Genomic DNA, 16,197 nt, shown 5'->3' with positions numbered 1-16,197 from the left:
TTTCAGCTGGACACAGCACCACCCAAATGAGAACAGCAGGAAAGTCCACCAAACCCTGGAGTGAACAAAGTCACTGAAATGTGGAATTACTTTCCTTGAGGGTTACAGTAAATAATCCTAAGAGATTAAGTAATTCTCTTAAAAAACAAGTTATGTAGAGACACAAAGCATTTTAAAGCAAACAAACATTACTGTGATACAACTCTTAGACAAGGTCTTACAAATGCTAATTAATTCATTGAACAAAAACTTAATTCATAAACCTTCATATAAGAGAACTGCTCAGCATCTTGGTCTACGATTCGACACCGCTTTGCTAATGCAAGGCCTTTAAAAAACACTTTTATTAGATCAGTGAACTTTTAAATGGTTTAAACAAAGTCTTGATTCTATATTCTAACCAATATATAGTCCAACAGCAGTTATCAAGGAAAATGACCAAAGACCTCTCCAAACTCCCACAGATTTTCAGTACTTTAAAAAAATAAAAGGTTATTTTAAGCTTAGACACAACCAAACTAGACAACAGTCATTCTGAGAGAGGATGAGAAAGTAAAAAAGCAACAAGTATGAATGGCAGTATTTATCTCCGAACCCCTGTGCAGGACCAAGAATGCAGACTGCGTGCCAGTAAAATGAGAGATGATCCAGCTATTAGAAACAGGAGAGAGCACTCGCTCTTCCAGCGCTAAGCCAGCAATACTGGAGCTGCTCACAACGCAGCATGACACATCCAACCACCATCGTGAAGGATGACCACAGCTTTTGATCCCCAGGTGCTGCAGGAGACTCCAGTAAACGTTCTTCCTTCACTTAAGCTGAGTACCTCACATAACCACTACTCTACTAAGACATGATTTTAAGGCTTTGAGAACTCTGCTTCCACAGGCCTTTTTATTTTGTCCTCAGTTCTTTGTTTTGTTCGTGACTTTTTCTTTTCCATTCCTATTCATTCACCTATTCACTCCTCGTTCACCAGTCTCCCACTTACATCAAAAGGCTGGTTTGCCCTGAATGGCCCTTTACACACAGGTAAGTTTCAAATACATTCTCGCTTTAAAAATGACATCCAAGTGTCTAGGTAAACACAAATTTCATCACCCTTGAAAAACTCCTTTCGCTTACAGGCCTAGCAGGCAAGTAAGAAAATACGATATTGCATGTTTAAAAATTAATTGCCCCTAGGAGCTCCTTTACATTATTATTTCCCAAAGTTCTTGAGATTTTTTTTTTTTTTTCTGTCTTGAAGATTACTTTTCAAGGCTACTCTGGAGAGCCAAGTAATGTGCAAGATTTGGCTATGTGCTGACCTTAGAGCCTTCCATACAGTACAGTATTTTCACATGGATACAATTTCAGCATCAGACCTGTTCAAAGCACGAACCAAATACTTTCGCAAAAGCTGAAGGTCCGGCCGCAGCGTGGAGGCTGCAGTATGCAATCCTTCCTGTGGCCGGCACTGCATTCCAGAGCTGTTTGGGAATACACGCTCTCCAGTCTAAAAGGGTTTAACAACTGAGGAGCTCCAGCAGCCAAACTGGACTCATAGGGCAGCTATGTGCCTGTTCTTTCATGAAGACAATGATCTAAAGCCTACAATATGAGGATGCCATATATGGGGCACATAGAGAGAGAAGATCAGGGAAAGAGGTAGATGAAAGTCTAACCTAAAAAGTAACTACCCATCAGCAAGTAAGACAAGCAAAGAATTCCTGAAAGCAGAAAATGAGCTTACAGAAATCGGTTGTGGCCCAGATTCAACACAACGGACTAAATCATTTTGACAAATCCTCTAGTGCTTCTTGAAACTTTATAACCTCAGCAACAGGCACTTTGGAACACTTCTGAGAAGAACCAAGAGATCCAAGTCCTCTCTCGTATTTCAGCGGATAGAAGAGGAGAAAGAGAGCCTTCAACCTTATTGCCAATCACCAAGAATGGCTGTTTTCACACTATTATAAACATTTGGTCTCCATGGAAGGGGGATACCTAGCAGCAAACATTGGCAACCAAGGACATTCCACTCCCACTGTATCGTCCACAATAACAAGGACAGCGAAAAAAATCCATAAGGCCATTTCAATTAGGAAATCTTTGAGAAGACTTCTTCAAAAGCGAGCGTCTGACAATACTCTGAAACATGGGAATATGCAACAGCAGTTAGATGGGGGAAAACAGGCATCTTTCTTACTTTATTCTGAAAGCATTTACACTTCACCCCAAGGTGGGAACATCTAATAATCCAAGAACCTTTTGCCAAGAACAAGTTCATAGTTTTCTCTTTACTTCAGAACAGAATCTAACACACACCATATTCTGCACTGAATGGACAATCTCATCATTTACAGGTGTTTGGAGCCAGGTTTTAGTTTAATACAAACTCTTAACGTGTAAGAGCTTTCTTATATCGGGTTTTGTCTTTCCATCGGGTCACAGTTCTGCAGCTCGTTAAAAGCTGGCAGTAAGAATGAAGCAAGAACTGCAAAACGGAGTTCTGCCCCAAGAGAGGTCCAAACAGATAAATTCATTCACAGCTACAAGTATTTGTACCTTAACATACACAGAGATTAATTCTAGAATTAAAGACTTATCTCAGAATACACATGAATACAGCAACAACCTAAACCTCCATCAGATTTTGCTCCGTGTTAACAAAATAAAGCCTTTAATGAGCTGAAATTTTACTTCAGCTGTTCATTCACTGTAGTAACTGTGAGCCCTACCCGTGGACCAAGACATCATTGTGCTGGGTGCTACAGAAAGTCAAACAGTGCAAGTTTTGGTCCATCAAAAAAAAAAAAATCACCATCACTACCACCCCTTCCCCCCCCCCCCCCCCCAAAAAAAATCACATTACATCATTACATTCAACTAGAGACAAAAGGAAGGGATAGAAGAGGGAGACACGCTTGTGTTTTGAGAACTTGGGGGTTGCAAATTCTCAATTTCACCGTCATGGTTAAGGAAACATGGCAGGAAAGCAACCTTATTTAAAAATAAACAAAAAGACTGGTCAGTCTGCTAATGAAAGACAGGCTAAAGAGAACAAGAGAACTATTAAATTATCTACACTTCTGGGATTCTTGCTATTCTTTTGCGAAGTGAATGGCTTATGCTAATCAGGATGCATCTGAAACACATCACTTCAAGCCTTCTTGTACAAATATAGTTCTTATTTATCCAGAAGGATCCCCACCAGCTGGCAATGTTTGCATACAACGTTAAACCCAACTTCAAGAGCCCCTGCATTATGAGTCATTTTACATCTAAAAACATTAGTCCTCTTAGCTGTTCTTCAAGATGGTGTATCCCATTAGAAGAACTTTAGTGGAATTCAACCATAATACACTATGTTACCATCCTACTTCCTCTAGCACAAAGAAGTTACAAGTTTTCTGCTGTTTGCTGGTGTTTTTTTTTTTTTCTCCTAACAGTTCTTTGCCTACAGAACATCTTTGAGAAGGGACAAAAGGATTTGCACCAATCCCTTCTCTATGAATCAAATATTTATGCTATACCCTCCTTCAAGCACTTTCATCTAGTAACCTGTGGAATGTGATCTCCCGACCTTAACACTCAAGCACATCTAAATCAGCTGGCCTTTGAGCTGTGTTACAGACCACAGAGAATCTTTATACATTTGTGTTATAGGCATATGAAAACCTTGTGGCCCAGCCACGGCATTCTGTGCTACAAAGCATGCGTTAGCCCAAAGTCGCCCAAGCACGCTTCAGGAAAGAGCAAGGCTTTGATTCTCCCACATTTATGGCACAATCTGATGTCACGTGTCACCATAAATCGGTGGAATGATGAACCACGCTATCAGTATATTAACCACCCATCACAACTTCAATATGTGCCATGCCAAACAATACCAAAATTATGAGATGCCAGCAACGAGCCTGGGGAAAGACCAGGCATCTCTTTCCCTCCTCCTGGAAATCCTAGCCTCCCCTCAAGAAAGCGCTAGAGCAGAAACAAATCATTCTGTGTTTTGTTTGTGGCTCCCAGGAATGTTTTAAGGACAGGAGTGATATTGCAAATAAGTGTCCTGGAGAAAAAGTGGAGACCAAGTGCCCCAGATGAACCTGCAACTTCAACTATGGGACAAATTATTCCAGGATCAGCTCACAACACCACTCCTAGGAGGAGCAGTCACTGAGGTAAGCCTGGCAAAAGACTGACCCAAAGACTTAACGGGGTCACGGTCTTGATGGTAGAGTTCATGTTTTTATACCAGCCCTGAAAAATCGACTTGATGCTGCCCATCACTCATACAGGAGCAGCACCACAAGGGTGTAGGACAAGCTCCAAAAGACAGTTCTCGTGTTCCCACCCTGATTTGACAGAAAGGCTCAGTTTCTAGAAAAAAAGTGAGACAGCAGCCAAAACCTATGCCACGTCCTCTCCTCCAAGATGGCCCTGGTCAGCCACCTGCCCCAGCCCCCTTGGAAGGTGCCCCAGTGGCTGTTACACTTCTGCAGAGTCTGAGGTGCCCTCAGTTCTGTGGGGGTCCATCAGCTCAGAGCACACTGACTTGCTGCTCCCCTTCTAAGGGAGGAACGGGACACCTTTTCCACCTTTTTTTTCCTCAGAGAAATCCCTCCAGGGAAGGGGGGCGGGGAAGAGAGGAACAGGGACCACAACAGACCAGTACTTAGCATTTCCTGTATCATCTACAGGAAAAACCCACGCAGCGGGGAAGAGCGTGATGTCAAGGCTGGTTTCACCACACAAACAGCCAGGCCCTCCTGCGGGGGGATGCTGCGTGTTTCCACAGGGAACAACGTAATCCTCCCTGCAAAGAGGACTCCTACTAGCAGCCACACGAAATTCCACAGGTCCTTCCCTTGCTCAAAAGGCCGGTAGCAATGAAAGTCTGGCCGTGGGATGCGGGTATGCGGGTACAGAGCTGGGGGAGAAGGAAAACTGGAAATGCACAGCGGTACTATCAGTTGTAAAACAGCACACATTCAGCACTTGGCCCCTAGAGAAAGGAGTGCGCTACAAAATATGTTTCCCTGCACAGAGGCTGGGCCTCCATCCAGTTATTATGTGCACATGTCCCTGCTGCGTTTTCAGTCTTACTTTAAAAAAAAAAATATCTCAAAACAAAGAAAACATATCCTCATACTCACTCCAAACAGTGCCAAGCATGTTCCTAGCCTTGTTCAATAATCTGTTAAAGTGTGTTAATTACGAGTTCAACACTTTTACACCTTGTGACAGTAGAAAAGCACTTAATAGAAAACAAATTCCGCTGGGAAACAAGAAATCTCAACTGATTGTGGAAGCCCTGTTTGCACACGTGCATACGTAAACGCACATACATGCTTCTCCATGAAGCATGACGAGCAAAGCCAATCTTGACACGTGGATTACAAGCACAATGACTGTGATTATTTTCTCGAAAGAAAAGAGCACCACAAGAAACACAGCTGCTTTCAAACACAGCCTGACACAAACCCACTTCAGCAACTTCCACAGAATTTCACTTTAACCAGTCACACACAAGTACATCACTATTAATTTTGGCTATTTACTGCCAGTGGTTAAATGAATGGATGACTGGTTTTGGTTTTTTTTTGGTTTTTTTTGCAAGAATTCTGCAAGAGTAATCTTTACAGGAGAGAGAAGCGATGGGCAAAAGCTGACAGAGAAGAGAGGCAGCCTAACTCCCAGGTTTAGGCTGCAAGAATGAATGCCGCACGTCTCTTACCTACTGATCTGCTGAAGACAAAAGGGTTTTCTTCTTTTCAGAAACTGGACACTTGTAGCTCGTTGGGTCAGTCACACAAAGCTTCCCTGCTGCCAAAGGTATTTTTTTCCCCCTCGGGTTTTTGTTGTTGTTGTTTGGTTTTTTTACCCCAGAGAGTAAAGGGCAGAAGAGTGGATTCAGCAGGGGCAAAGGGTGGAATTCGAGACTCAACGGGCGAACTGCAGAGCTCTCTCTAAAAGATGATGTATTTCAAGGCGCTTTCACTTGCAAATCCTTCTTCATCCTCAGTGTCAATAAAACTGAAGGGAGGGGGAGTAAACTTTTTTTTAATTGCAGAAATAAACCGGACTCCACATAAAGGGGAACAGGGTATCAACTGGATTTGTGGCTCCTCTTTTTCTTTTATTAAAAATAAATATGCTTTCAGACAGGCAATGAAGATGGCCGGTAAAAATCCAAGGCAGCCAGATGGGACCTGCCCGCGGTCCCTGGAAGGAAGACAGCGGGATCTGAAGAACGGCAGAATAAACAAAAAGAAGGGAAAGTCCGCGTCCCGGCGGCGGTGGCCCGGCGCAGGCTCGGCTGTCAGCGGCAGCGCCCGCGGCCCCGGCAGGGAAGGGCGGCCCGCAGCATCGCGCCCGGCGGAGACCGCCCTGCTCCGCGCCTCGTTACCTGTGCGCAGCGGGGCGAGGCGAGCACGGAGGAGCCGCGGGACCGGACGCGGGGCCGAGGCGGTGGCGGCGTCCCACGGCGGCAGGGCTGGCAGGGCCGGGCAGCTCGGCTCCCTCCTCCGCCTCCTTCCGCCTGGCTCTGCGGCGCGGGCGCCCCGCGGGCCGGGGCTCCGCCGAGGGCGGGGAGGAAGCGCCGCACCGCCCCCACCCGGGGCCGCCCCCGCCGACCCCGCCTCCGGTCCCGCCTCCACCCCCGGCCACTACCGTGGCCTTGGCGGAGCCGCCCGGGCCGGTGGTGGCCCTCGCCGCTGCCACCTGCGGAAGCCAGCACTGGGGTTCGTCCTCAAACCGTTCGGCTAAGGCAGGGGAGTTCCGGGAGTTCGCACCCACCTGCACCGGCTGACTCGCTCGCTTTTTGCTGGCCAAATGCTGAAAATAATGGAAAGGGTGGCAGGAACCCACCACGGCTAACTGCGTACAAGCAGGATATTGAACTACATCACGGAGTCTTCCAAGGCTCAGTCTATCACAACCGTAAACATCCACGGACCTCTCCTGCTCTGCCAGGGCTGGACCTAACGGCTGTTGTGGAAAGAGGAGATGGAAGAGAATCCCACATTTTCCCCAAACGCAACTGTGATTTTGCTGTCTTTCATCATTTTACTGCATGATCAAAGACAGCAGCCGCATTCAGAGGTGGGTTTTGTTGAAGGCTTTTTAGCACCTGGACTCACACTGTAGAATTTCAACTTAAAAATAGTTTGGCTTTAAACCAGTAACAACCTTTCAAGAACAGCATGAACATACCACTTTTGTGCCTATGTCTCCATTCAAAGCACACCAGGAAAAGGATCCCAAAAGAAAGGCTTCAGCCAATCTCCCTGCTTTGGAAGATCTAACAGCACTTGGTAATGGCAATAACGCAGTCATCTCTGCGGCGGTACTCACCTCTGTATCAGAGAAGCTCTTGCTCCGATATGGGGCAAGCAACTTCAACTTCTCCTCGCCTGATGCCTATAATCAGGGCAAATCCCCAGCCTAAACAAGGCCTGAGATAAACTGGCCCTTCAATAGGGCCGTACTTGTGTACCAACAATAGCACCTCACCTTTCTCACAATTCACCTCCTCCTCTGGCTTTCGCACACAATGCGCTCAAATCCCTCCCCCACGGGGTCACTCCGACAGAGAACGCGGAGGACATCTCCGAGAAACAGCTTCTACTTGTCTCCTGGTCACTAACTTGTCATTCCAAGAAAGAGCAAAACAAAATATGAGAGAGGCTGTTATGGTGTGTCCACAGCTGATTTCATACACTAAGGCCTGACCACACAAATAATCCCAGTTTGGTAAGGTTTGGCCATAAAACGACACCAGTTTCCAAAAGCACTAAATGTGCAAAAACTGTCCGCGTGTCAAATCCTTGCACTGCGAAACTTGGCCTACTCGGTTCATTAGGGCTCTTTGTGTGAGAAGAGATAACGTGATTCAGCCATTTACCTTTTAATTACTCTAAGCAAATGAATCCTTTCCAACATTCTCAACTCTGAACATTGAAAAGAAAGATCTGGAAAAAAAAATCAGGAAGTCAAATTTCAGAAATCCCAAATGCAGCATGTATAACCCCCCCCCCCCAACTGACATTCATTCATTGGAACAAATGCAGGAACACGTGTAAACAGTTCATTAACATCCCATAACCTTACAGTTTGCAAATGTCAAAAAAAAAGACAACACAGAACAAGCTAATGAAGCACATATTTGCTAGATGCTGCGGGGTGCAGTTGTAAGGGAAATACATAGCTACGGCGAGCTGAAGAGTTATAAACTATGCTTCAATCACACATCCTGTCTCCCTCCCACATGCCAAAAGAAAATAGCAGGGAGTAAAGAGAGAAGGTAGAGTCATCGGGAAAGCAAAAATATTGCTTAAAGCAGACACTGAAAAGCAGCTAGCCTTGCCCGAGGCGTATTAACCTCCACTCATCTGCCACTGTTTACTCTACAGAGCACCAGTGCTGCTCATCTTTAACCCACACAATTGGAGATAGCAGCTTTATCGGAACTGGAAAAGAACAAAGCTGCACGAAATCCGCATTCTCTTCCTTAAAATATTCTCCCCCTGCATCCTCCCTTCGCCCAGCTCCCCGCCCAGCCCAGTCCTCAGGAGCTCCAGCACACAGCTGAACGGCTGCCAGCGGAGGAAGCGAGCAGTTTCCATACACACATCACGCCACAATGTGGGAATTCAGGAAACAACACAAGAAAGGGGTTCCTACTAACTGTTCCAGCGCACTCGGGCCAATTTATGCAATCGTACAAAGGTCACAGTAGATGTGTTAAAAAGCACAAAAGATAAACGCCACAACGGCAAACTAGTTCAAAGGAGGAAAATAAATCTTGGGCTTATGAAGTGTTTGGATGACCTGGAATTGCTCCACCTACATTTTTTTAAGAGGTTGTCCTTCACATTCTTCAAAATTCCTCCATCTTAAAGTTCCTCCCTCCAGGAATCGCTGTAACTCTGCTGTCCTTTGTCCACGGCAGCTGGAGCTCAGGAAGCTGCTGATATTATCCCTCATGTACAGAGAGGAATCGCCGCCCAGCCCCGACTCCATTCACTGCAGCTGAGAGGGGTGCAAATTAATTTCCGTGGATCTCTGATCTCGGGCCAGTTTAACAGAGCTTTTCTTCTTGCACATAAAAATAAACTGTTCACAGTGCTGAGAAGGGCCATTTTAGCTCTTGGGACCAGACAGTACATCCCCACCACCACCAAAGCAGGGCGTTCTTTGTCTGGTCTGTAAGTACGCTGCTGGGTGAAATAATGGCCCTACAGTAAACAAACAGTAATGCAAGCAATAGTAAAAAAAGACTAAGAAGAGGAGATGAGGCCAAGTTTACTAGGTGAGCAGGAGCAAGGAGTAGGTAATTCTGATAAGGGAGATTACTTTATCTTTCTTGCCACAGAAGCCAAATAGTTTGGCAGATATATTTACTGAAGAAAAGGAAGTAAATGAACAAATACATTAAGGGACACGGATCAAAGTAAGATTAGGAGATTTCAAAACTGCCTAAGAATTGCAAGAAATGTGTGGAGAAGGCACCAAGGTACAGGAGGGCTCAGTGGTTTCTCCCAGCTCATGCTGGGAGTTAGGACCCGCCTTGCTGCCCGCGGGTACGGCAAACCCGGCCGTACAGCCCCACTACAGCACTGCAGCTTTTGTTGCCATTTTACCACCGGGGAGCACAGCACCCAGGGCCTTCAGGGTGGTCATGGCCATTTTTGAGCTGTATTTAGAGGATTTGCTGTTGTTGCTGTATCCAGCCCCGAGCTGTAACAAACCCTGAAAGGCTCCCCGAGGTCCTGCCATTGGGTACGGCTGGAGACCAGCTATGATTTCTGAAGAGAAACAAAATGGATCTGACAGACATGAGATTGAGGCATGAATTGTATGTAAAACCAGTTATCATTCACCAATAAATGGTAATGACAAGTATTCATTGACCAAGAAAACTAGAAATTACTACTATGAAACCTGACATGTGCAGAATCGCTAGAAAAATTCAACTTTTCAAAACACAACACCAGGAATAGTTATGCACTATGTATTCCACTCTCCTTCACTAAGTAATTGCTGTGTCTTTCTGCACAAGTTTATTATTCTACCAATTCTATATAACAAAACTTTAATGACCACATAACTTCTGGGAGGGAAGTAGTTGCTACAGAGACTTTTGCTCAGCCAACTTCATGTCCTGTCTTTATTGCGATTTACACTGTAACACGGCTCCCGCTCATCTCCGGTTTTGCATGTTACTGCGTGTGAAGATTTTTGAAAAGTATGTCAGTGTGGATGGTACCTCTAATGGAGTGTAACTCAAGTTCAGCATGGTTCCTTGGGTGAAGAAAGGGCCTGCACAGGAAGGGGGAGAAAAGAAAGAGCTTACCATGGTGAAGCGCAATATAAAGGTCAGCAGTGATGTGTCACCCATGAGTTGATTGATCAGGTACCACCTGTAACGAGAATTATTCTAACTGCTGAACCTTGGCCCCTTGTTATGCAGAATTTCAGAAGAAAGCTGTGTAACTAGAAGAGTGATAAACAACTGCTAACTATGGAAAAAAAACAAATTACATGTTTCAGCTTTGCTTTAAATGCATTCACACCCCAGTTCCCTAGACTTACGTGTAGTTTGGCAAAATAAGGACAGCAGGGTTAGTCTGGACAAAGGGATTTCCTTACAAGACACCGCTCTTCTCCAAAAGCGGGACCTGTAAACCTTTAACTGATGTCTATTGTATGTTAACAATCCTGATGTACAAAAGTTGACCACCTCCCTTGTTTCTCTGCACTCTTGCTTCTCATGCCTCTTTTCAAAGAGATGCCTCTTCAAAATCTGCTGAAATGAATTAAAAGATTCCCTCAACTTTCAATGGATTTGGATCAGAGTGAATTGTAAGACTAAGGCATGGAGGCCCTGCACTTCAACTCAGTCTTTGTTTGCTCTTGACGACTAAAGAATGTATGAAATCACAAGAGCACGAGATGTACAGCAGGTTCTGCAGAAAGAAAAAAAAAAAAAACAAAAAAAAAACCACCCCAGATTTGATAATCCTGATATTTCAATGATCATAAAGATTAAGAGGGGAAAACCATGGCTGATTCCAAACCAAAAAGCCTAAACTCTTCAAAGTCTTTGGGACTTAGAATGGTGCAACTGTATTGATAAATAACATGTGGACGGGGGAGAGGGGGTGCTTTTTGATTTAAAGCTTTTGCAACTCCTTTTAAAGATTGATGTTAGAATCAGACTCAGAACTGAGAAATGAAAGAGGCCCAACCAAAAGTTATCTTTGACTGGAAGCAACCTTCCATTGCCTGGGAAGGCTAAAAGTATGGTCTCAGTGAAACAATGAGCGCCCATATAGGTGCTAGAGCTCCACCAATGGTAGGAGCAGGGCCATCTTCCCCCACCTCATAGAAGCTGTACTCAATAGTAAACAGATTATTTTGAACATGAAATTAAAGAAGAGACATGAAAGGAGAAATAATGTTATGTACAAGAAAGGTCAAATGCATTCGAACAAAATCTATGAAATTCTGTTTAAATAATTGATTCAAAAAGTGACAATTATAATTTTTCTGAGGACATAGTCATGCTCCTAAAAACAATCTTTCTCCTCTAGTAAGCTACAAAAACATTGATAATAAGAGACAACAAGATATCAAGTTACAGATAATTGATTAATATTTCATTTTCACAGAAACGAAAAACGAAAAATAGAATTACGGAACAAAACCTGATTAGATTTTACAATCAATTTCAGAAGCTGCTGCCACGTTCTGGAAGAGCACCAGCACTCTCTGCTGGTGATCTTTGTTCAATAGTTATCTAGAGGAAAAACGAGGAACGAAAATATATTATGTTTTTGATATGCAATGCCATTTTTGTTTAAAATGAATGATTAATTAGATCCCTATCAATTTAGCAAACAGCAACTCTAGGAGCTGTTTGGAAACAATACAGTCATGACTAAGAAGTGTGTTTACTATGGGCAATCATCATTCACTGGAATAAATTTCACCACCACAAATAAACATCTGATGTTTAATGCTTCTCTCTGCAGAAAGCAGTTCTGCTGTGCTGTTCACAAAGACAAGCTGGTGTAAGAAGTTCCCATGATGCCAAATCCCTTGGCTCCACCTTGACTTTCCATCAGTTTTAGAGCTATGCCAAGAAAACCAGCTCTTCTTAAAAAAGTGCTAGTATAGCACCAACATCTCCTGCAGTAATCTCAGTGGAAATGCTACTGTGTTTTAATCAAAGCAAACCTGCCTCCAGCCCTCTCTCTGTTCCACCCTTTGCCAGGAAGCTGAAAAGCTTTGCCTCCTTCTCCCTAGCATGCACCCAGGCTTTGTCCACACCCCTCCTGGATTACTTTACCGCATCCGAGCCAGAGACTGCACAGGGACAAACAGATCAGGAGAAAAAAAAAAAAATTAAAAAAAAAAAATAAAAACAAAGCCAAGTACCTAAGTGACAGCTGTCCCAGTTTCCAAACTATGCACAGATCAGGCATCAGTGAGAAGGGTTAAAGGCTGGCAAATTGAATCCATGTGCAGCTCGTGAGAGTGTGGGAAACAAAAGAGACAATGTGAGTTAAGGACAGAGTATTCATTAGCAAAGGGCTCGAGTTTCTTGGCTTTTGCCAGTCTGCTTCCCAACGGCCATTTTTCAAGGTAGCTTTTTGTTCTTTAGTTTTGAACATAGTCCTGAAAAGACATTATACTCTTTCTTAGCTAACAAACTGAAGCTCAGTACATGTTGAACTGCTTAAAATAATTCGCCTTTTTAATTCCCCGAGGGCAAGAGGGGAGAACAATGTCAGAGGTGGGGTTTTGCTGCTGGGCTACAGTGGGCTTTGGATCAGAGCTTGATGTGACATATCTGATCCAAAGACCTCAGACACCTTCATAAATACTCATTTACACTGCGGTGTTAAATACATAAAGAAATCCAACGCTTAAAAAACATTTACGAGACTTCCTACTGCAGCCCTATCAATGGGAGTCAGAGTAAAGCCATTCCTGGAGAACGGCCGAGCTCTGAGCTGCTGCCCCAGAGCTGCATCGCTGGGCTGGACCTGCCAGCCCCCGCTTTCAACACCTGCAAGGGGCTCAGCAACTTGTTAATGAGGATGGCTTCCAAGTGTTTGGGATGCTGAAGAGATTCAGTTTCCAGCAGCAATATTAGGTTGGAGAAAGGGGTCCCAGCCATTCACGGGGAGAGGCCTGTGGTCTCCAGTTTTTCCCCTTGAGGAGCACAGTCAGTATCAGGTGGAGCGTGCAGCCACGGCTGAATTAAATGTGGGAGTGTGAACGATACCAGGGAGGGGCCGGTGCTCCCAAAGCCCCGTGGAAGGTTTATACCCCTCCATCACATGGGAGACATCCAGACTGCAAATCCCCTGGTGCCTAGGGCCAGTATTTTGAAAGCAGCTCCGTATCAGGTACAACATAAATACCACCTTAGGATCTGCTTCCTAAGGTCTTTACATATAAGCTGTCTTGAAAATCTGACCTTTGCTTCTTCTGAATTTTGGTAATCCTGGGGCTTAGAGGGGAACTGATTTGCTGTTCAATCAACAAAAAGCAGCAATTAGGGTGGAGTTCTGGAAAAAGCAATTAAAATAGTGGGTCAGAAATTGAAACCCAGGGTCTATTTCAGTGTTTCCATCAGTAGATATCTGTATATTTAGTGTGGCAAGATACACAGCATTTTACTTTGACTGTTTTACTTTATTGAAGTAAAAAATGGGAAGAACAGCTCCTGAATTCAAGAAACAGCTAAAAGCCTTAAAAGGAACAAACACAGTGGTAAAAAGGAGTTTTAACAATCATCAGTCAAAATCAGAAATAATTGTTCTAATGCATTCTGCTCCTGACAAATCTCAACTTCAGAAGAGCCTCCCATCTGCAGAGTCCCACGGAACTCTGTAAGCATTCAGGGATCACCGGCACTTGGCTGAGTGGGACAGAGGGACAGCCAAATGCCAAGCACAGCGCTCCAAAGCGCTGCATGAGGAACAGACTCCTGTCTAAGGGATCGGAGCAAGTTTGCCATTGTAGAAAAGGAGAAAAGGTTTCAAACCTCAAGTTTTCTGCTTTTCAAGGAAGCATATTTTGAACATGAGAGAACTCAGCAAGAGACCACTGATCTACATGGAATGAGAAGATGCTAAAAGCCTTGAGAACTTGAGTAAGTATAGAAAATTAACATGATTACTTTTAAAAAAAAATATTATTAACTATACATGCCAGACTGCTCTTAAATATTCTCTTCCCACATTCATACCCACACCTTTACCTTCGTACCATACAAGTTCTGTATTCAGCTCTGTCCCTTGATCATTAATGCAGGCTCCTAAGCTTCAGACTTCAAAGAAATGCACGCGTAAAGAGTCACAGGCACAGGACTGGAACAGCGTCAAAGCCTCCCCGTGCAGGAACCTCGGGCTTCTGTTTGACTTCATTGTACAAATACCTCGTTCTATCAAGACTAGGAAATTCAATGATTTATGTAGGGCTGCCCACAGATTAAGTTAATAAGGGAACCCAACAGCACCTCATCTCCTTCCGCCTTCCAAACACTGGTAAATGAAAGGAAATGGGAATGTCTCCTGGGGTAAGGGAAAGACGTGAGCGTTCTACAAATGTGCAAGGGAAGAAACCAAAGGCTTCATTGTGTGGACATGCACTTCTCCAGGAACCCTCTTCCCTTCTCCTCCCTCCTTAAGTGACATATGATAATGTTCTTAGGGAAATTTGGTTCAATTGCAAAGCCTCACCCACACCACACCAATCATTACCTACAACAGTGGTATTTTAGTTTTCTTCCTGCTTTTTCTTTTATAGTTTTCCTTCCTTTGTCCCTCCTCCCTTTCTCGTTCTCACCCTCTCTCCTTCTGCTGCTCAAAATGTCTGCACTCCCTGCTTCCTTATTTCTGTAGCTTTCCTTCTGTCATTTGTCGCAGATTTCCAGTACCACCAGCATTACCCACAGCTCAAGTCACGCCTTACCAGTCAAAGTTTCCAGCATATGAGACTGAATTACAGTTTAACACAATACAAATGAAGAAATTAGGGCACAGATAGATCAAGATACAGGTCTCTCCAAGACCCCAGGGCACTGAGGGCCTCATTTTAGTGTAACTTGCAATCAGCATCCCTTTGAGTTACATTTGAAAATTACACCAGCGTTCCCCGGCCAAGATTAAGCCTCATCACAGTCAGAAAAGTCGTCTGGCCTTTCTCAGCTTTATTTGTAGCTGCTCGTATATCACCAGCTTTCAAGGAAACTACCCAACACCAAACTAACACAGCTGCAGTTTCTTTAGTGGTAAGAAAGCTGCTGTAGTTCATCAAATTCAGGAATTTTCATCGACAAGATGGTCTGAGCTAAGCTAGACATTAAAATTGTAAAATGTGAGAAGCTGTTGTAGATACACACACTTCAAAGTGCCTTCATCTGCCTTATGATCCCTCATAAAACACGGGGCTGAAGTGACAGTCCTGATGGCAGACGGTGTTACGGAGCAATGATTTACTTACTGAGAAAGTAAACTGTAAAGCCAAACTCAAATTTCTCTGCCTAATGAGAACGTTGCAATTAGGTCATTGCTGAACACTGCGTAACCACAAATCGGAGCAAAAAACATTCCCACAGAATAAGTAATATGTGACAGCAGGTATTTGGAATGAGAACAAGGATTTCATGCACGTAGCCCTGCTGCTGAGTTATGTAGATGAACAGCGGTCCCGAGATACTCGGCTTCCAGTGGGGACACACAGGTGTTGGGATACACAGACCCAGTTTAGCACTAGCAATCTAGAGCGTAAATTCCCAAACTTGAAAGTTCATGTCCAACTTTGACGAAATTTGACAAGGTGTTCAGAGCAAGTTCAGAGCAGAATTCTATTTAGGTCATGTACAAACTGGATCCACAAATTTCTTTGTATCTTCCTGACTCCAATTGAGCAATGCTTCTAACTTCCAACAACTATTTCTGCTAAAAATCTAAATTAGTTCGACATCTAACCTTGCTCAGTTCCGGCTGTACGTTTTGGTGAGCCTCCGAACACGAGACACTGATTACTGAAATGACAAGATAAGGGACTTCAACAGGAGAACACTCTCCAGACTGCTTTTGGTCACTGAAACTCCCCGACCCTCTCCCTCCTTGGGTCCTGCACAGGCGTGTGGATGTACCTGCTGTTGGGGCAGATGGGTCAGGGGAGCGACGA

At 44.2% G+C, this 16,197-nt stretch overlaps 1 protein-coding gene across 6 annotated transcripts in view; it reads right to left on the bottom strand.

Moving 5' to 3' along the window:
* Positions 1-16,197, bottom strand: part of AMOT (angiomotin) — a 58,447-nt gene that overhangs the window by 40,295 nt on the left and 1,955 nt on the right. For 2 of the 6 annotated variants that reach the window (XM_086756407.1, XM_086756412.1), the window contains exon 1: positions 5,720-6,517. The exons of 1 other annotated variant lie outside the window; for it this stretch is intronic. The gene's annotated coding sequence lies outside the window, so the exon portion shown is untranslated. Of the gene's footprint in view, positions 1-5,719; positions 6,518-7,888; positions 7,955-16,197 lie in introns of those variants that run through there. 3 more of the 6 variants (XM_086756408.1, XM_086756410.1, XM_086756411.1) reach the window with 3 other exon arrangements.

This window comes from Chlamydotis macqueenii, chromosome 11 (assembly GCF_036417535.1).
Source record: "Chlamydotis macqueenii isolate bChlMac1 chromosome 11, bChlMac1.mat, whole genome shotgun sequence".
In the NCBI taxonomy this organism is placed as follows: Eukaryota; Metazoa; Chordata; class Aves; order Otidiformes; family Otididae; genus Chlamydotis; species Chlamydotis macqueenii.
Note: the sequence above shows the minus strand (reverse complement) of the source record. Positions and strands in the feature narration are given on the sequence as shown.